This window comes from Crocodylus porosus, unplaced genomic scaffold (genome assembly GCF_001723895.1).
Source record: "Crocodylus porosus isolate Cpor-Errol unplaced genomic scaffold, CroPor_comp1, whole genome shotgun sequence".
Classification (NCBI taxonomy): domain Eukaryota; kingdom Metazoa; phylum Chordata; order Crocodylia; family Crocodylidae; genus Crocodylus; species Crocodylus porosus.
The window spans coordinates 101,598,769-101,620,403 of NW_017728947.1; the positions used below are offsets into that span (position 1 = coordinate 101,598,769).

Sequence of the window (21,635 nt, forward strand, 5' to 3'; positions counted from 1 at the left end):
TAAAGTGATTACTACTAAAAGTAACACTGGCACAATTGGCACCATTGTTAAGCATTTCCTCTGAGGACTACAACTGATTTGGCAGGGAGATTGAACTGACCTTTGTATAATCTGTTCTCCAGTTGCTACTAGAAACAATTGGAACAAACACATAAAAAGTAGACACTGGACAGGTACTGTGCAATGGTTACCATCTCAAGCTATACATCGAGGTCTTCCTGGAGGCTCTCAGAGCTAAAAGCATTAACTGCTACAGCTTGAACTAAGGAACCAATTTACTCCAACCCTGGCTGTATTAGACTCTTACGGCTAAGTATAGAAGTTCAAAAAGCCCCCGGCAGAAGCACTCTAATTTATCGCACTCTACTTAAAGCGTGATAAGTTAGAGCAGGAATGAACCGAACAGACATTCGCTGTTTGGTGGGGAAGGATTGCAGCCTGCCTATGCTGGCCACTGGGGGCATTCCCACATGCCTCTCAGGAGGATCCAGAGTGATGCCTCTCCCGAGCCCTGCCCCTCCACCAGTTGGTGACTATCAGCAGTGGCAAGGGGAGAACAGAGGCCCCCCACCATGATGGCCCCACCACAACTTGCTTGCTCAGGGAGGCAGTCTGGATCCATGCAGGAGGGAGTCCCTTCCCTCTCCCCCCACAGAAACCGCAGAGCCCTTCCCCCACAGCAGCGCTGGCTCTTTTGCTTGGTTGGGGCTGCAGCAGGCGAGAGACTTGGGAGACCTTCCCTCACAGCCCCCACTCCTCCCCGCCCCTGGGCAAGCAGCAGTGCACTGCAGACTGGCCAGGGTGGCTCTTGGGGGCCTGAGCCTGTACTCTTTCCCCTATAGCTCTCCCCCCTTCCCCCTACTGGGCTGTGGTGCACTGCAAGGCTGGGGTTGCTGTGGTTACAGAAACCACCCTCCCTCCTCTCTGCCAGGCTGTGCTTGGGGCTGAGATCAGAGGATATTTCTTGAACATTTTTGCTATGTATCACTCAAAACTCTTTGCTTCAGTTATAACATTTTCCATTTCTTTAAAAAATGTTATATGAAATAAAACTCATTTAAAAATGAAAAGTTGTGTTAGTTTTGAAAATGGACACATCTACAAAACTGTCTACATGGAATATTGAAACCATATCAAAATGCTTTTTAAATCCTCCCATTCTCCCCTGTAACCTCCCGAGCCACTCACTAGTGTGCTTTGCCCGAACTGGCTTCTCAGGAGCCACCATCACTTTAACGATTGACAGCTCACTGTCCGGTCAGATATCTCAGGTGGTCCCCGGGGGTTCTTTCCTGCCATGTCTTTGTTGGAATGAATTCATTATTGGGAGGAAGATCTTGCATCCTGCCTTTCCTGGGTCCTCACTTCAATCTTTCTGTCCAGATTTCCGCCTCCCCTACACCCCGCCTTATGCCAACCAGATGCTACTTCAGGCTGCGACTAGTATTCGTCACAGCATTGGTTTATCTGTTGTCCCCTTTTAAATTAATCTAGTCCAGTTTGGATTGTGTATTGTTTGGCTTTAGACTATACGCCATCTGGTATGTACTTCTACCAAGCCGAGTTACCTTGTTCCTTGGTGTGTTCTTGTCTCCTCCTGATGTGGGTCCCCAACTGCCCATGGATCCTCTTCACTCTCTTTTTTAGGTTGAACATTGTCCTACTCCCAGCTGGTCAAATCCAGGATCCAAAGTTTAGTTTCTGGTAAGTAATTATGCCCCCCTGGGCTTAACTTTTCCCTAGTGGGCCCCTCCTGGGCTGCCACCAGATGCACTCTGAGGGACTGCAAACAGCTCCTGGCCACTCTGGGGCCCCCAGAGGACTCGCATCTGGTCCTTCTCGATCATCATCCAATGAAGCTTTTATACGTTCCCCAGGGGTCCAGCCAATGAATTGGTGTCAGCAGGCTGCCGTAAATCGGGCCCATGCCAGCGCCGCCGCCGCCGCTGCTCCCAGCTCTCCCTTGGCCTGGGGCATTTTTTTTTCTCCTTTCTCTGGTGCAGCATTTTTTTCTTCATCAGTCCCACTCCATCTACACTTCCGGTCCCCAGAAGTGTTTCTTTGGCTCTGTGCCTCTCTTCCTCTAGGTAAGTATTTTCCATGGTGGTGTCCCTGCCACATCCCCCAACCAATGAAATTTCACCAAAATTGGCATATATCTGCAGGAAGCTTCAGTTTCAACAATGACATTCTCCACTGGAAAAAATTTCAGCACTTTTCATCAATATTTCCATTAGATGCTGTTTTGCAATATAGTCCTTAAGTCAAAAAGACTAGATTTTGAGTTAGTGTAATTAGTGGTAGATCCATTTCTTTCAACATAGATATTCCACTGAATCCAGAAAAAAAGTCAAAGTCTTTCTTTAGGGCTGTTGGTTGTAGCTGTATTGGTCTAAGTAGATAGGTGGACAAGGTTCTTTGGGTAGATGTGATATCTTTTATTAGACCAACTAAATAGTTGAAAAGATTGCTCTTTGCAGGCTTTCAGGCACAAACACCATTCTTCAGGTGTAGGGAGAGTCTGCTGATGTTTGTGTGCTCTCCTGCATAGAATAGAAGCCAATAAGGGCACAGACAGGTGCTATGAGTCACAACAGTTTCCCAGACCCAATAAAAGTTTGCTATTGGCTCCCCAAGTTGGGCATTCCAGCTGCTTGCTGTGAGCTTGCAGCCTGCTTTCTGTAGCAATGCCACATCCCCTCTCAGCCTAGATGCTATTTGCAGAATGGGAGAGGGGAAAGGGAGCAGAGTCAGCACATTCTAGGGGTCCCCCAGCCCATGCTGGAGGGTGGCGTCAGTGGATTGGAGGTCCCCCATCCCCCACCTAATTTTTGTGGGATTAGGCCCTTTTCAGCATTTCTCAGCTGTGCATTTCTGTTTGGTCAGGGCTGTAGAGTGCTTTCAAAGGCCAGACCAGGCAAAAATTGTCAATTCTGTCTGTGCCTTAGAAGTTGCCATCCGTTTCAGCATTGATGTTTGAAGTACTCCAAACTGAAGTATTTAATAAAGGCCTGTAAGCTTGGGACAAGCTTTTAAGAGCTGATTTTGGCTCTGAATCTTAAAGTAAATTCTAGTTAACTCAGAGCTGTTCTTTTTTTAATTTAAAAGCTTTTCTGTATGAAGAGGAAGTACTCCCCACTGTTCTAATCAGTAGTTTAACTTTTGAATCAAGCTCTAATGAATTAACCAACCCTCTTATAACCAGTCAATCAAGGGGCAATATAAACTGTAAACAAAGCTACACTTCAATGTCTCTGGCTCTGCTGCTCAACAACCTTGGAATAAAAAAATGTGATACAATATCTTAATCTCTTGGAAAAGATAGGAGGGAAATGAGATTCACTGCCCAAACACCTTCTCCAGCAAATTGTTTCACCTCTGGCTTTGGAGTGGGGATTTGCTTAATCCTTTGTTGATAACATGACAACAAACACAGTTCTTAATGTAATAATGACATGATTACACAGCTAATCAGTCTTTAGACTTATCATCCTCTAACTAACCTTTCCTACTAGGCAAGTGAGAATTTGCCAACATTAACTTGCACTAAGCTTGCTTGTTTTGCAAGAATATTTCATTGCTAATTAGCAGCACAGTATTTTCCCCAGCAGAACTCTATTTAATAAAACATTGAATATTTAATGCCTGGTACTGAGCGAGGTGCAAGCTGCATGTGCTCTTAAAGATGAACACTTCTCTTTATTTTGCACTTGCTGAAACACATTATTGGCGTTATGATCACCCTTGTCCTCTCAGAGCATGTGGAACCCAATAAAAACACTTCTATTGCTCTCCAAGACCTTATTTTTATACCTAGCACTGCCTTTTTAGAGCCAAGATGGATAAACTTAATAAAGATGTTCTCCTTGGTGATTCATTTATGATAGCAGAGATGCCAAGTTCTGTAAATCTATCAGAGATGGCTTTTGGGCCTGTGGCTGAACTGCAGTGGTTTTCATGCTCAGGGATCAGTGGTGTTAGGAAAATGCCATTCTTTTACTTGTACTTTGTAAAAAAACCCAAGTTTTAATGAATCTGATCTCACAGTTTGGGAGACTTGTTTGTAGTTTGGTATTGGATACTCTGCAATTAAGAGCAGAGATGAAAATTAATTGACATTGACAAAGTAAAGGGAAAATTGTTTTAATACATTAGGGGGTGGCCTGAGTACTCAGAGAAGTACTAGCCTGAGTTGCCAGGCTGAGTTCTAGCCTTTTGCTGCCAGTTTGCCAGTTGAAAATATGGCCAAATGATAACAACAGAAGATGAAAATGCACCAGTTGCACCATAAATGCAGATGCCCTTTTTAAGCCTGCAAATCTCTGCACTTCACATACACATATATGCTAACTGCATATGCAAAGAAACCACGTATTCATCAGTTACCGATCAGTTTTGCCTATCATCAGAGAACTTCTGTGCTAACTACAGAAGAATCTGGATTATTCCTAACTGGGTCGTTTGCAACCTGCTTAGTTTGCAGCAAGTTGCTAAATTAAAGACGAGCAACTCAGCTGTTTGCTGCAGCTTTTACTTTGAAGAACACCACTTCTTTAATAAGATGGCGTTCATCAGCCATATGGCTACATATACCCTCAACCTGACATGGGTGTAAAGAACTGAACCCTATAAAGTACCCAGGTTCTATTGTAAAAGTTATCCCAGTAACCTAGTTGCTGGTAGATGAATCTTAATAGGAAAAGTCAGGCCTCCTGATCAACCATTTTAAGTATTTTTCTATGGAGGCCAAGAGGAAAATATAAATTTCAGTAGAGTAAAAGATTTAATGATTGCCTACAGGTAGAGTGCTGCAAAAAAACCTGACTGGGTGTGTCTACACATGCAAATACTCCAGGGTGGGTTTACTCAAGAGTAATTTACTTTAGAGTAAACCCAACCCTGGCTGGTGTCTACACATGTGGGGAAGAGGGAGCAGATTTGCTGCTCATGGCAGCAGTCTACTTCCACCCCTGCTGGCCCTTCACTGGCCTTCTGCAGCAGCTCTAGGCTCCCCTCTGTGTGCTAGTCCAGGGGCTAGCAGGGAGCATGGGTCAGGAGACAGCTGTCTTCTGGTGGGGGATGGGGCATTGCTTCCTGCCCCTGGGAGCTGCCTGCTGCTGGGGCAGGCTCCTTCACTGGAATGCAGTTGGTAACAATTTCCCCCTGCCCCAGCAACTCCAACTGTGGAGCTGGGGCTGGAAATTAAGAATCTCTCAGACCCCGTTCCCTGATCATGATTGCAGAGTGAGGTCTTGGAGCTCCCTGCTACCGGGCAGGGGGACATTGTCCCCACCCTGACTCTGGTGGGACAGCCTGCCCCAGCAGCAGGCTGCTCCCAGGGGCAGGGAGCAATCTCTCAGCCCCTGCTGCCCGGCTGACTGGGAGCACGTTTGCTCCCAGTTATCTATCTACAGGTGCCATACTGCGCAGTAATTACTCACAAGTAAATCTACTAGTATTTACAGGTAGCAAATTTACTCACAATTCAAATAAATTACTGCACAGTAAATGTCTGCATGTGTAGATGGTGATGCTTATTGCACAGTAATTTGCTCTAACCTTAAGTAAAGGGTTTCATAAAGATGCACCCACTATGTTGGTGAAAGCTCACAAAGCAGTATGTTCTTTCTGAATATCCTAGGTCCTAAAGCAAGATAATATCTTCTGGCAGATGACATGACCATAGAATAGAATCAGAATTTTTGGTGTTTTCAAAACCAATCCTATGCCTCTCATGTTCATAACAATATTTTGTAAAATATATGAAATCCCTGTAACTCCAAGACCTAACATAACGGACTTATCAACTAAATATTATCCTTTAAAATGCAGGGATGGTTTAGAACCAGTAATTTCTAACCTTGATTTTAAAGATGCTAAAGTTTATGGGATGATTAAATTTGAGTTTTTGGCTCAAACCATCAATGAGATAGGGATTAATTGCAAAATGTGGATGTTAGCATTGTATTATAAACGTCCCCAAATTTTTGATCTGGGGGTCATTTCAGACTTGACTAATTATCACTGTGAGTTTGAGTAAAGGGATCGAAGACGCAGCATTTGACAATGTGTCGGTTCATTGTGCAATGTAATATAACACTGTGACACATTGTGGTGATGAAACACTATCCTAAGCTTAAAATATAAAGAGAAATAGGCCTTACTACAGGCTGCGAAGGTTACTAAATCACAGTACTGCTCTCCCCACTGCACTACAAATGTGAACTTGTGTAGGAAGAACAAATGTGAGTGGCTGCAGTTTACTGGCTAAGAGACTAGGCCTTGAGATGCATAAATTACTCCCCTTAATGCCTTGGGATGTACAGAGTAGTTGTAGAAATGAAAATACTCCTTTTGTTATGTGTATATATGCATGCTGTATAGACAGGTGCTTCATTGCCGGGTGCCATTAAAAATAATGGGCCCGTCCTTAAGAGCCATGGTCCAGGACATTCTAGGGATTCCTGATGAACTGTGTAGCATATCCAGATGCCCTGATGAATCCATCTCTGTCTAAACCTCATGAGTGCTGCTTGTTTTTCCTCTATGTTCTGTAGTAAGAGAAGAAGAAAAACTGAAAGATATATAGCTGAGTGTCTGGAGATTTATTGTTGGAAAGCAGTGTATTTTCTTGGAAGTTGGACTAATCCAAGCAGAGTTTAAAGGTTTGTTTCTTTGTAGGTAGCATTAGAATCGGCTTGAGTCTAAAGCATTCTCTACATCAAAAACTTGCCTTTTCCCCACATGTTCTTCAGGGGTGAAAACCTGGACCTATAAAAATCAATAGTAAAATTTCTCTAGACTTCCATGAATCCACTCTGGTCTCTGAATTCATTTATAGAAAAAAATTGTGTTCAAGGCACTGGATTGGGACAAAGGAGATCAGAATTCAATTTGTGATTCTGTCATAAATTCCCTGTGAGACCTGAGGCAAGACAGAGATTGTAATCCACACAGGGAGTTAGGAGTGCTAACAGTGTTGCCACACCTAATTTTTAGGCACTCAGTTTAGGCACCGTAATTCAGAAGTCTAAGGCAGGCACCTACGTTCCCTGCACAATGTGTGTAAGTGCTTGAAAGTAAGATTCACAACCACTAGCAAGCTGAGTGGAGAACTGACTAATCAGGAGACAGACAGAGGAGTGCCTGAAATCCTTCCCATCATGGATACAGGCACCTAGGTAAGACTGGTATTAGGGTTACCATATTTCCAGTTCCAAAAAAGAGGACACCTGTTGCACACATGTGGGGCACAGTATATGACTGTGGGGGACAGTGATATGCCAGTGCATTAGCCCAACCCATTACGATACCCTTCACTCCCAAGCTATGCCTCCCCACACCAGTCCTGCTGCTGCCCCTCACTCCTGACCTGGGGACCCTGGGCTTTCCCACTGCCCTTCACTCCCAACCTGTCATGCTGGTGTCCCTCACTTCTGACCCACAGCCCCCCATGTGAAGAAATTCCCCTCTTTCTGCCCCTCCCTTGGGCAAAACTAAGTGACGCCTCTATCTTCTGGTTTTCTTCTTGGTTCAGGCTGGTCAATCAGGTGACCTAACCAGATAAATTCCTAGGTGGAGCAGGGAGCACTCTCTTCCTCTGACTGCCATTTTGAATGCAGCAAGCAAATACCCCAGGCTTCTGCCTGGAGATTCACTGTAAGTCAAAAACCTGGAAACTAGCCAAGAGTTAGGAATTATGTCTAGGCCAGTCACATCTTAAAAGGATCACTGAGTCCAAGACTGTATAAGACTTAGGTGCTTAAGTTTACTTAAGGTGTATTCTGACTTCCTCGCTCTAACCCCCTCCCCTCCTCTCTGATCAATAAAGGTGTTGGGTTACAGCTTGCCCTGTTGAGCTACAGTGAGTAGAGAGATAGGAAGCCTTTTGCTCCCAGCTTGGCTAGTGAAGTTCATCTTATTTTTTCCCTTCAGTTACCTGATGCTATCTTTGGATGCTTTGGGCTGAAAGAAGCATCCAGATATATTACTGTGGGCAAAGCACCCCAAGGTTTACGGGGCCTCTGTGCCCCAGGCTCCACAGAGACCTACCAGAAATCACTCCCTGGGTGGTGGCAGCATTACCCCAGGCTTGTGGGTGTTCTCTAGGAAGTGGGACAGCTGGCTGTAGACTCCCCAAGGGAGACTCCCAAAGTGTGGTTTTGGTCCTGGCACAATGAGGTGGGTAGCTCTGTGTAGTAGCGCCTCCTACTGTACACACCACACCCCACCCTGCCCTGTCCCTCACTTCCAAGTCACATTCCCCTGCTCCCTCCCAGCTTCCCTACCCCTTCCACCTTTTTCCCATAGTGGCCTACTGCCTACAACCCAGCCCCTTCCATAAGTTGCAGTCCCACATCCCATGGGGCTCAGATGTGGCTGTAAGATAAATAGATAGAAAAAGGCAGGTGCCAGGACGCTGGAGGTACCTTCTCTGCTGTAGAAAAGAAACTATGAACTTGGTAGCTGCTAGGACCCTGGAGACATCTCTGCTGTTGGGTGGACACATAACCTGCTGCAGCCCTGGCACCTAGACAGCTTTTTCCAGGGCTGGCAGGCACCCACCCCTCTCACACAGCTGAGCTGACCAAAATCCTGGACATTTGGTTATATTTTTAAAAAATCACCCAGATGGAGATTTGAGGATTCAAAAAGAAGACTTGTCCAGGAAGACCACACTTATGGTAGCCCTACTGGTATTCACAATGGAATTTGCCTTTTAGGCATCAGTGCTTAAATCATTCTTTTGAATATGGATAACTGTCTCATTCTTTTCTTTCAAAATCACCCTACTGCCTAATTGTTATGTAACAGCCTTGTCACTAAAGCACAGACCCTGGAACTGGCAGACTAAGGGTGCACCAACCAGGTACTCTCATTACCAGGGAGGAAAGGAAGCTTTCTCCACCAGTCCTGGTGAAGTTATGCCAATGTACAAGAAAGAAGGGATTTTTTGGACCCAGAGACAAAGCAAACAAGAAGAAACCTACTTTCCTAGCCTAGTGGTATGAGTATTAACCTGGGAAGGGGACTCCTGGATTCCAGCCCCTGCTCTCAGTACCATTCATGCATTTTATTAAATGAATCTAATGCAAAATACAAGAACAGTCTGTGGATTAAGAACCAAAACCTAGGATGTATCACCGTGCTGGGAGAGGTCCTGCATAGCTGAGCTTCCTTTTGCTTGCTCTTCCTAGATTTCATAGATTTCAAAAACATTAGGGACTGGAAGGGACCTTGCAAGGTCATCAAGTCCAGCCCCCCCTTGCCATAGGTAGGAAGTCTGCAGGGATCAAATGATCCCAGCAAGATAAACATCCAAATGCCTTTTGAATGAGTCCAGAGTAGGTGCTTGCACAACCTCCGTGGGGAGTCTGTTCCAGACCCTGGACACTCGGATGGTGAAGAAATTTGTCCTTATGTTCAATCTAAATTGGCCTTCCAGGAGTTTGTCACCAATGGACCTTGTTATTCCTTGGGGAGCTCTGGTGAGTAAGTGTTCTCCCAGATCCTGATGCACTTCCCTTATGTACTTATAGGCTGCCACCAAGTCTCCCCTGAGCCTTCTCTTCTCCATGCTCAAGAGTCCTATGTCACTCAGCCTTTCCTCATAATGTTTACTCTTTTGGCCTTTGACAATATGAGTGGCTCTCCTCTGGGCTCTCTCAAGCTTAACCACATCCCTCCTGAACCAGGGGAGGCCCAAAACTGGACACAGTATTCCAGTTTCCTCTTTGACCCTATGGAACTAGCTTCTCTTGCTAACTAGTGGCACAGCTTCTACTGGAAGGATGGATCTTACCCATGCTTAGCCTAGCTTATATTCAGGTGATTTAGTGCATGATGTTTAAGCTGTGGGTTTAAATCTGAACTTCAGGCTGAGAAGGGCGTAGAATCCAGTCCAATGAAGGGTGCCTCATGCCCAGAATGGATGAGATCCACTGATCTGGGCCATATGAAGGGCCTTGCGACATGGTAATTTTAGGGGGTTCCTGGAGCTCTTAATACCTGTTTTGTTAGGTGACATATGGACTGATAGTGATGGCAGTGGGTAGGCAGGAAGGTTAACCTTTCCCTGCCTGCTCCTATAAGACAGACAATACAGGCATCCACACTTAAGGGCGTGGGGGGAGTCCCAGGGCCTAGGGAAGGGGAAAAGAGGGAGAGCCTAGGGGGGAAGGAGGCAGGGGGCAAGACTAGAATGGGAATGGAGGACCTTTCAGTCCTCCAGGCCCCCACTGGCCTGAAGCATGACTGCTCTAAACTCGAGCTCATACTAACACTAATCAACATTTGTGTGGTTAACAGTGTAAGGTGTAACAAGGCCCTAAGACATTATTCTGGGTTGGGGCTTGAGCTAGATTTTGAAAGCTGCTGTTAAACCCCTAAAAATAAACCCAGCCCTTGTTACTGGTGTCCAGGGCCTGGCAGAAGGGTTACATTTACATTATGTAAAACATAAAACACTGGTTTAGAGATGTGAATCTAAACAGTACTCCAAACTCCTCTGAGAGATGCCCCTTCCTAACTCAGCTGTAAATAGGCACATGGTCATTCAGATTGGGAAGTCGGAAACAGCTGTTATGATAGTCAACCATGTTTCTCTTTAACGAAGTGTCCTTCAATTTCTAAATAGTTCTGTAGGTGCTAGGTTCCTCCAGAAGAGATTAAAGCATTAGTGCTTTTCCACCTAGTTTCATAGATTTCATAGACATTACGGCTGGAAGGGACCTTGGAAGATCGAGTTCAGGCCCCTGCCCAAAGGGCAGGAAGTCAACTGGGGTCATAGGATCCCAGCAAGATAAGTGTCCAATTTACTCTTGAAGGTGTTCAATGTAGGTGCTTGAACCACCTCCGATGGCAGGCTGTTCCAGACCTTGGGGGCTCGGCCAGTAAAGAAATTCTTCCTTATGTCCAGCCTGAAACGGTCTTGCAGGAGTTTATGACTGTTTGACCTCATCATCCCTTGGTTGGGGTACTCTGGTGAACAGACGTTCCCCCAGATCCTGGTGGTCACCACTGATAAACTTATAGGTGGCCATCAGATCACCCCTGAGCCTGCGCTTTTCCAGGCTAAAGAGCCCCATGGCTCTCAGCCTGTCATCATAAGGCCTGCTTCCCTGACCTCTGATCATGTATGTGGCTCTCCTCTGGACTCTCTCAAGCTTCTCCACATCCTTTTTGAATTGTGGAGCCCAAAACTGGATACAGTACTCCAGCTGCAACCTCACCAAGGCCCAGTACAAGGGAAGAATGACATCCCAGGATTTGCTTGAGAAGCATCTATGGATGCAAGCCAGCATTTTGGTCACTTTACTAACTGTAGCATCGCATTGCAGGCTCATGTTCATCTTGTGGTCAATGATGACTCCCATGTCTCTTTCTTCCGTAGTACTAGCCAGTGTAGCACTGCCGAGCCTATAAGGATGCTGCAGGTCTTTCCTCCCATGGTGGAGAACCTTGTATTTTTCGGTGTTAAACACCATCAGGTTATCGTCCTCCCATTTGCTGAGCCTGTCCTGGTCAGCCTGGATCACCCACCTGTCTTCTGGAGTGGATGCTTTGCTCCAAATTTAGGTGTCATTGGCAAACTTAGCCAGTCTGCTTCTGACTCCAGTGTCCACACCATTAATCAAGATGTTGAACAATAAGGGTCTGTGACAGTTGTGCCTCTTCAGAGCCATCTATTAGGAGTCCCACAACACCAATCAAGGTCCAACTGCCCGCCTTCTCGCCTGCCACGCTTTGTTGTTATTTGCTTGATTGGAAGATCTTAATCAAGCAGGAGGCTGCCTCTTTTCTGTCTCGGTGCCTGAGGCACTATCTATGGCTCCTTTCCTCTTCTTACACTGAGCCCAAGCCGTGCAAATGCATCTGATGTTGTTCAGGTCTGTCCTACTCTCCGCGCCACGCGGACTCTCTCTCTCTTGTTCCTCAGCCTGCACCCTCACCAGCTCCCTCTAGCTTGTCCCGCATTGCCTGTTCTGGGACTTCTCACCAGTGCCCACTCTGGGGCTCCTTGCTGCCCCCTTCAGTCGGGGCTCCTCACTGCCCCCCCTTGGCTTTAGGGCTTCTCCCTGCCCCTAGCTCCGGGCTTCTCACTGCCTACTGTCCCTGGGGATTCTCACTGCCCCCTTTCTCCGGGGCTGGGCCAGTGCACCCCAAACAATGCTGTGTCCTCTCTGGTGCCAGGAACCCCCACGCTAGTGTGGAGTTCCTATGAGGCCTCCTCCAACCTGTAATAGCCTCACCCGGTCCTCCGGTCAAAACAATAAACAAAAGGACACAAAGCCCCCGGGCTACAACATAAAAGCTAGACCATCCTGGTCAAATAAGAATCCATCCCTACCAGAAAGAGACTGCACCAACACCAGCAGCAACCAGGGGATGTTCCCACCATCAGAGTTCTCCCCTTTGTACTGGCCGAGTTCCTTCTCCCTCAGCCGCCGGAGGGAGACTACCCTCCTGGCCTCCTGCCTGGGCTTAAGAAGGGCTAAACTCCACCCCTTCCTGTCTCTAGGTTTCACTGTTTGCCCTAGCAACCAGCACCTGCACAGTCCTAGTGACTGGCAGCTAAGCTTCCCCTTTCTCACCACTAGGGGTCTCTCCCAAGCCGTTTCTGCTCTCAGTCACAGGGCACCTGAGAGCTCTGCGACAGGGTCCAAGGACACAGCCTTGGGAGACCCCACTGGTCACAGGGCACCATGATGATTGACTTCCATCAATTACTACCCTCTGGGTCTGACCATGGAGCCAATATCCTCGCCAGTAGATTGGGGTGGACCCAAGGCCACATTTGGCCAGTTTTGCCAAGAGGTGATCATGGGATACCAGATTGAAGGCTTTTTTGAAGTCAAGATATATGACATCGATCTCTTCTCCCTTGTCCAGGTGATAGGTCACCCGGTCATAGAAGGAAATGAGATTGGTCAAGCAAGACTTACCCACAACAAACCCGTGCTGGCAGTTATCTCACAATGGTAGTTTTATTTTTCTGCATTTCATTTTTTTTTCATCCTGTTAGAGAAAACATAGTTATTTTGCATGGAGAAAGGTAGCACTAATTTTACCTATCCTGTGAGATTACAAAAGTAAAAATCTGCTTCGTGTGAGGGAAGCTTTCCATTTGTACTTATTTCTTATGAAATTCTTATCTCTTTCTTATGTGCTTGTCATTGTAATAACTGAACCCCAGCAGTTCAACTTTCGTATTTTCCATTTTCTTGGAGAGCTCTCACTCTGAAGTGACAGTAATCCTGTGGTGATCTCATCCCGTTTACTGCTGCATCTGCCAACAGATTAAATAGATTACTGTTTTGTAAAGACACCTGGGGAAGCTGCATTAGACCATGGGATAAAGAGTGGCAGTTTTTACAGATGGAACCATTGTCTTGCTGGGTGGCATCAGATTGATCCCACTAGAAGACCTGCTACCACAAAAGGGGTATAGGATGATGTACATCAGTGAATGATGTACATCACCTTTTTTTGGTAGGCATGCCATAAATTAAACCCACAACCTCCCCAAAGTGCTACTCTCATCCCCTTCCTCTGCCTGATTTGCTTGTCTGTTTTCTGCTTCCTGTCCTTTGTTCCCTGCCCAATCTGCTGCCCTGCTTTCTGCTCCCTGCCCTATCTGTTGCTTTGCTGCCTGTCCCCCCATCTGTGTGCCACACAGGGTGCATCTACATGAGAGTGGCTGAGCAGCAGCTTGATACTACTGTGCAGTAGCATCAAATGGTAAAAACCATGCTGCAGTGCTACTGTGTAGCAGTACTGGGCTACTGCACAGCAGCATCACAAAAAGGGCATTTGCCAGTGCTATTGTGCAGTAACTTGGCATTTATTTAGTACTTGCTTATACAAGCACTAAATAAATGCACAGTAACCGCTGCACAGCAGCTTCTCATGTAGATGTGCCAACAGTGAGTCTGCCCTTGCGCCTGTGCTATGTGCACCACCTCCACGTTACTTTATTGTGGATTCCTTGTGTAGAGAGATGCTAACCTAGTCTGGCCCAGGAGGTGACCAGGACAGACAATGATCCATCAATTCTTAGAAGCAGAATAGCTCCTTACAGAAAGGAAATGGGCTGCTCTAAGTTACACCTAGGGGTACATTAGACTATAGGCCCATGGATCAGGGATGACATGCAGCTACCATTGCTCCAACTCCTGCTTGACTACTTGTTCTGTGTTGTACAGAGGCCAAGCAGAGACATTCCTGATTTCTCTATAGTGTCTACTATTGATTTATTTTGTGCCATTGGAAAATCACAAACTTGTCACTTTTTGAAGTTCATGAAACAGGCACAGGGGTGTTGTAATACTAAATGTTTGGGGTTTTTTGTGAGATGCCTTGTGAGCCTGGAATGGCAGTTACTACCAGCACAGGTGGTACTGTTGCTACCAGCTACAAGATATTATTTGACTTCTGGACAGAGCACTGGACTGAGACCTGGGAGACTTAGCTTGCCCTGATTCTGCCCATTGTTCTTCTGGGTGAAGTCTCTCTTTACTCTGCTCTGACAGCCCAGCTGCATGACACATCAATGCTGGTATAACTTACATTGGGTTTGCACACTGATGTAAAGTTACTCCAGTGTGTGGAGCAGACAGATGACAAACTCTCTTGAGGTAACTGCCACAACAGATGCTACCACCCTAGGTGGTACAGAACAGCCTGTTTGCATTGACCAAAAAGCTACACCAGGATAGAAGCAGACGCTCTACCTATTTTCCCTAGAGGAAATATATACCAGATTCTAGGAAATTACACAAGTGTGGGACAAGTGTGTCCACTCCTAGACCTTAAATGCTGGAGGCTGCAAGTGACAGAGGAACAGTGGAAAAAATACTGGTCACAGCCAGTACACTCTCCCTTTAAAGCATCCACTCTCTGCTACGTGCAACACAGGACACTGGGCAAGATGGACCTATGGTCTGACCCAGTAAATGGCAATTCTTATGTTCTTAGGTTCACTCCCTCCTAATGGCAGCATAAAGATGGGTTATAAAGGTGCAAACATGGCATATGCCCATGTCCTGAGTATGTGTTCCCATAACTCAAAGGGGATAATGCTGTTGTCGGTTATATTGACCTCCTTTGTCCAGCACTTAGAGATCATTAATTTCGTATGATTGCTGACATCTCACAATAATGAACCACAATGTCCTCCAAAATGATTTTTTTTATTTATGCAAATGTTTTACTTTTTGTTTCAAATCTGCTCTAAATTGCCTGTTGAATAGACTGCCTGAAGTTACACTAAACATTTTCTCCCTGAAGCTCCTTCTCTTACATGCTTTTTCTTTCCCCATTTCATGATTCCTGTGTTTGGCAAGCAAGCAAAGATTTCCCCAGTGGATTTTTTTCAACATTAGTGGTATAATTGCCTACACTGGTAACTATACCAAAAGCAATATTACAGAAGGTAATTTATTAAATTTTTATGCATGTTAGCTGTATAAATAATGATTTGTAAAATTGGGCAGAAGTTATATTAAATTGTGTAGTGGTTAAATCTGACACTGTTTATATTTCTCTTCTAAAATAATTAAGCCTTCCTTTCATTTAGGAGATTGTGTCCAGGCAGTTGTAGTATGTTTAATATTTTTATTGCAAGTCATTTAATTTGGAATTTCACTAAATTAATTGCAATGTGTAAACTTTATTTAAGCTACTCCAGCTGAACATACAGTTATACGGTAGTAAAAAATTAATATTATATCTTTGAAAGGGCATTACCTTGAAAGTGTCAGCCTATTCTTTATAATATTCAGCAGTGAATCATTATTTAAATGTTAGGTCATCCTCCAACACACTTGTCTGCATGCCAAGAGTTGAAAGATTGTGAATCGTCTTCATGTCAAATGGCCTCTGATGGATTGCTGTCTTTGGTTTTCATGGCTAGGAAAGCTCAGGGAAAAGGAATGACGAGGAAGAAAGGAGAAAAGAGAGAAGGAACATGGAAGCTTATATAAGAAAGGAAGGTTTTCAACTGTGTATATAAATGGACTTCAAAATCACTCACATTTGGGGCATAATATAATCAAAGACTGAGAGATTTTCATTAAAATTGAGATAGTATAAGAATCCAATAGCCTGTGGGCCCAGGACACTAGAGAATAGGACATGGAGTGGGAATAACGGGTTGCATCCAGCTGTGCAGGTGCATGTGCTTGCAGTTTCAAAAATAGCAGCAACACAAATTTGTGCCACTACTTTTTGCCACTGCACACCACTGCATGTGCACTTTGTTGAGGGACAAATTGCCCCGTTTCAGGCAAACTGCTTCTCCCAGCTCCCAGCACAACTGAAGGAGTGCAGATGCTCTATCCAGCAGCCGGAGCATTTCCCTGGAGGACCAAGCCTCTGAATCTGCTGCTGTATGCTCCTGTCACATGTGCTGCACTGCATTTTTCCCCTGCGCTTTTTTTTGGTACCGGGATTTCCCAGCAGAAAATTTTGGCCCTGCGCTGCAAAATCTCAAAGCAGGGCACATTTTAACATTACAAACTGCACATTCCTGCTCATCTGGACATGGCCAAGGAGTCTAGGTTCTGTTTGTACCTCAGCCTTTGACTCACTGGCCATTATCCATCCCTTAGTTTCTCCATATGTAAAACAGGGTATTGGCCAGCCTTTCTAAGCACTTTGCTGCTTATGGATGAAAAAATATATATAGGTGGCAAGGGACAGTATTATTATCCAGAATAATGCATTAGGACTGCACTGTATCTTTCAGGTAGAGGGGGCTACATAATATTCAGAAGGGAAAGGAAGGACACCCAAATGTAGCAAATTATGGCAGTAGTGATACACTGATGAGAGTCTTCTGCCACATGTACTGAACCAAAACCAGTTTCATCAGCGCTGGAGGCATTATAGTTAAATGCTTGGGAATGTGCGGTTACTAGAAGTTCTGTGTTTAAATGCCATATAATGTTCATGTTCTGACTGCTTATGTTCAGAATAGATCCTGTGCAACTTTTTGTCACTGTGGGCACACGTACACAAGATGCTTTACTGCACAGTAGACTAATCTACTGCATAGTACGGTGTCACCTTCTACACTTGCATAGCATTTATTGCACAGTAAAGTAGTCTACTGTGTGGTTACCTGCTACCTGTAGATACAGATAGTAGATTAAGCACAGAGGAGCTACTGCAAAGTACTGCATGTGTAGATGCTGACCGGGAGCAATTTTGACCAGGGGCCACTGCTGCCTGGCTAAATCCCCATGCAGTGGGAGTGGTGCTAGCTGCAGGGGAAGCTGTCTCCTGACCCTGTGCATATGGGGGCCCAGGGGCTGCATGGGGACTGGTCCTGGGAGACAGCATGGGTGCACAGGGCTGGGAGACAGCTGCTCCTGTAATCCCACAGCTCTCCTGGCCCCATGCACATTGGGACCAACCCCTGTGTCCCATGCCAGCCACCAGCCTGGCACCGAGGGGGAGCCTGGAGTTCCCCCAGGCTGGTGCAGGGGGAAAGAGCTGGGCAGAAGCAGCCCTGGACTGAGATGTTGCTGTTGGGAGCAAATTTGTGCCTGACAGTGTTCACATGTAGACATGTTCCTGGGAGCAGTGTACTATGGCTTATTTTACTGTGCAGTAACCTTACTATGAATTAATTACATATGCAGACATACCCAGTATGAACTCTAAAGGCAGTACTGAGGTGGGTCATGACCTCAGTTAGCCAAGAAGGCTAACAGGATACTGGGCTGCATTATTAGGGTCATTGCCAGGAGATAGAGGGAAGTAATTATTCCCTTCTATTCTGCACTAGTAAGGCCATGTCTGCAGCACTGTGTTCCGTTTTGGGGCCCCCACTATGGAAAGGATGTGGACAACTTGGAGAAAGTCCAGCAGAGAACAAGGAAAATAGTTCAGAGGCTGGGACACATGACTTATGAGAGGAGGCTGAGGGAACTGGTTTTATTTAGTTTGAAGAAGAGAAGACTGAGGGAGGATTTAATAGCAGCCTGGAGGGTGGTTCCAAAGAGGATGGAGCTGGACTGTTCTCAGTGGTGGCAGATGACAGAACAAGGAGCAATGGTCTTAAGTTGCAGCAAGGGAAGTTTAGGTTGGATATTAGGAAAAACTCTCACTAGGAGGGTGGTGAAGCACTGGAAAAAGTTACTTAGAGAGATGGTGAAAGCTACATCCTTGGAGATTTTTAAGGACCATTTTGACAAAACCCTGCCTGGAATGATTTAGTTGGGGAAGGTCCTGCTTTGAGCAAGAGGTTGGACTAGAAGATGTTTTGTGGTCCCTTCCAACCCTGACTTTCTATGATTCTATGACATTCTGCCTATATTCAGTTGCCAAGATAAACCATTTCTTTTTTCATTTTCAGGTGTAAAGTCTTTTGCAATGCTGCTCAATGTTATTCAGTGTAAGCTTTTGTGTTTCATGCCAGAGGTGAAACAGTGGTGATTTTTTTGTTTGGCAAAGTACACTAGAATAAAAGGTGCTCTATAAATACGTGGTACTAGTCAATGGGAGTCCTTTGTGCCCATGGGCAGAGCCAGGATTTTGAGAAGAGGGGGGGTCAATGGTATAGTGCATCATTGCATACAACACATTTTTCTTTTGTTAAAGAGAAAATTGAAGCTTGACTAATCAACTAGTGCTACATTATTCAATTTAAAATCAAAACAAATAAATATAAAATGTTATTGGTATGTTCAGTAATTTCCTAGTTTATATATAAAGTTTAAAAAACACAAACTAGGCAGTACCAGTCAAAAGATATTGTTTCATCAGTCCTGTAGGCATTATAGTTAAATGTGCATCTCTTATTTGGGTTTCAGGACAAAACCTAGTCTTTCTGAGTGTTTTGGAATGCCTCCAGTACTCTAGTGTTAATCATTTCTACAGGTGAGTTAAAGTTTTTTATCTAGAGCTAAAAATAGTCTGCAGGGCTGTGAAATAGGAGAGAGACATCACCAGGAGTGGCTAACAAACAGTAATATTGCAGAAGAAAGGATAGTTTGAATAGTGGAACATCAAGACCATTAAAAAGGGGAGAGGGTCATTAACACCTGTGAAGTGCAGAAGGAATGGCAGGAATCCAGTAGATTTTAATGAGCCATAAGCCAATTGACACTCTCAGTGATGCATGAATAGAAATGTTGCTGCCTCTCCAGGCAATTGGTTTTAACGTTTGGGTGGAACAGGAGTCAAATGGAGGTGCAATTGTACCACTGCACCCCCCTGGATCCATCCCTGTCTGTATCTTTGAAAAATTCTCATTACCCCATCCTTTTCTAAGACCTGCTCTTAAAAGCTGAAGACTGCTGTTTTTTTCCTAGAAACCAGGACATGTAAAGTAGCCAATACTCAAAGTAGGGGCAGGCTTTTCTATTGGCAAATCTTTAAAGGTAGAAAATAGTAAAAATGTCAAGTTCTCAAAGCAAGCTACATCCATTTATCAATATATTACCCACAGTGAAATAATGACAACTCTGTGACCTGGATCTGAGGGAGGAGAACTTCACAGGCTGCGGTATACTGACTGATTAAAAACCCAGATGAAAATTTAATAGGGACACACCCAAATACTTCGAAGACCAATAACATTTATGACCTGTTTTAAAATTCAAGCTGACTTTGAACATTTTTAAAGTCATTAGGCACTTCATTTCAAATCAGAGGATATTTGAAAGGCAAATGACTGTCTGGCCTAGTCCTTCCTTTGTGAGGCGGCATAATTTAAGACTTAAAACCATTTGATCTTAGCATTTGGCATTTTTTTATTCACCTTTAGTTCTTCAGTCAAATGGTCTGAGTCAGTGCTCATAGATTATTTAATTAAAACCAAGACACAAACTATTTTCCTCCTCCCAAAGCTTGGTTGTTGCAATTGGGTAGTGACAAATTGTATGTGAATAGCGAACACAAATTCTCATCCACGGAATAACATAATATACAACAGCAGGCACCCACTACTTTTTTTTTTTTCCCCGACATTGGCTTTCATGGAACAGGATCATAATTCAAAACAGGTGAAGGCAGTAGTTTGCAATCCTTTTCACTTTCATCTCTGAACACTTGGCTCCATTGAATGTGTACTTAAACTCTCAAATTGTAGGCTTATCAGATACTGACATTGATTGTATTTATATACCTGAATACTCAAGAACATCTGCTGTATTGAAATGTATCATTCAAAAGATTTAATTAAAATAATGCTGGGTTGGAGTCCCAGCATGTATAACCAAAGTGTATATTTGTTTTGCTACAATCAATTAGGAATGTATTCACAAAAACAACTCCTGCAAAAAAATCTGTATTTTAATCCCTTATGCTAAGCTCCTCAGCATTTGCTGCACTGTTTAAATGGCAGTCAGTCAACTGAAGACTTATTTATCTTTAATAAAACCATATAAGATGTTTTCATTAACTTAACAAGAGGTAAATCAGGATTGATGTTTGATATAAACACGGGGGGATAAAGTTAGATCAAGTCATCTTAACATCAACAAGTAACCTGTATTTAAAATATACTGAGTATTTTGCCACTAAAGATATCACTAAGTATTAAAAAATGCTAATAATCCTCTCATGCTCCTTCCATAAAAATTATTTCCTTTATCTTCCATGCTTTTACTGATTTACCAGATTAAGAAAACCAAGTGAAATCAATAACTTACTTGCACATAATTGTCTCCATCACCGATGGGGTGTCATTTTTAATGTTGTATGCTACCACTACAGTTTGTATTACATGCTGTGCTAGAACTAGAATATCAATTCTTCACACCATTTATAAATTTATCATTAATTTTTTGTAAAATATTAATAAAGATTATAATCTCAGACTTAAAATGAACCAGGGCTGGAGGAACAACATTCTTGATCTACCATTCAGCAAAAAAGTTCTGTCTCACAAAAGAGAAATGGTACAATTGAGGGAATCTAAAATAAAGCAATATATTAAAACAGTTGAGGTAAAAGGGGGTAATCAACCCCTTATGGGAGTGCTTGCTATTTCTTGGACAAATGGCACCCAAAAATCAAAACGACGACTGCATAATAAACAAATAATGCTGTCCATAGCTCTGAAATAATGTGATAAAATAAATTAGATTCTCAGGATCACATTTTTTAACACCCTCTTAGTGTTGGCTGAGTTACAGTAAGGATGGCTCTCACTTCCTTGTTCATAGCTCTTACTGAACCACACAGGCATTCAAAATCTCAATTATTCCTCCCTTTCGTCCTGCTTAGACTATGAGTTTGGCTGCAATTGAGGTAGTGAAACTACTAGGTCAATGCTCCCTATGCCAAGTGAGTGGATGGTCTGAGAAGGAACTCTCTCCTACATATTTTCCATCAGAGCATTTGGTGCATTGGATGAGATAGATATATATGTAGCCCAAGTGTACTTGGGTATAGACTTCCCTTCTCCAGTTGAACCAATTGAAGGGAATTGTTAGCTGGTAGGTGTGCTGTGGGGGAACTGCAAACTGCTCTGTCCCTATAGAACCAGGCCAGGACAGTCGGGGGACTTAACTATATATTTAACTATATACAAATTTATTTATATTTACTTATCACAAGGAAAAGAAACATAGATATAAACATATGTACTATATATATATAAATAATATATATATACACACACA

The 21,635-nt window shown here is 44.1% G+C and overlaps 1 long non-coding RNA gene across 1 annotated transcript in view; it reads right to left on the reverse strand.

Annotated features, from left to right (window-relative positions):
* Positions 1 to 11,565: 11,565 nt before the first annotated feature.
* The window catches only part of LOC109320989, a 15,363-nt gene continuing 5,293 nt past the window's right edge, over positions 11,566 to 21,635 (reverse strand). Inside the window, exon 3 of the long non-coding RNA XR_002103918.1 lies at positions 11,566 to 11,655. This is a non-coding gene — a long non-coding RNA (uncharacterized LOC109320989). The remainder of the gene's footprint in view (positions 11,656 to 21,635) is intronic.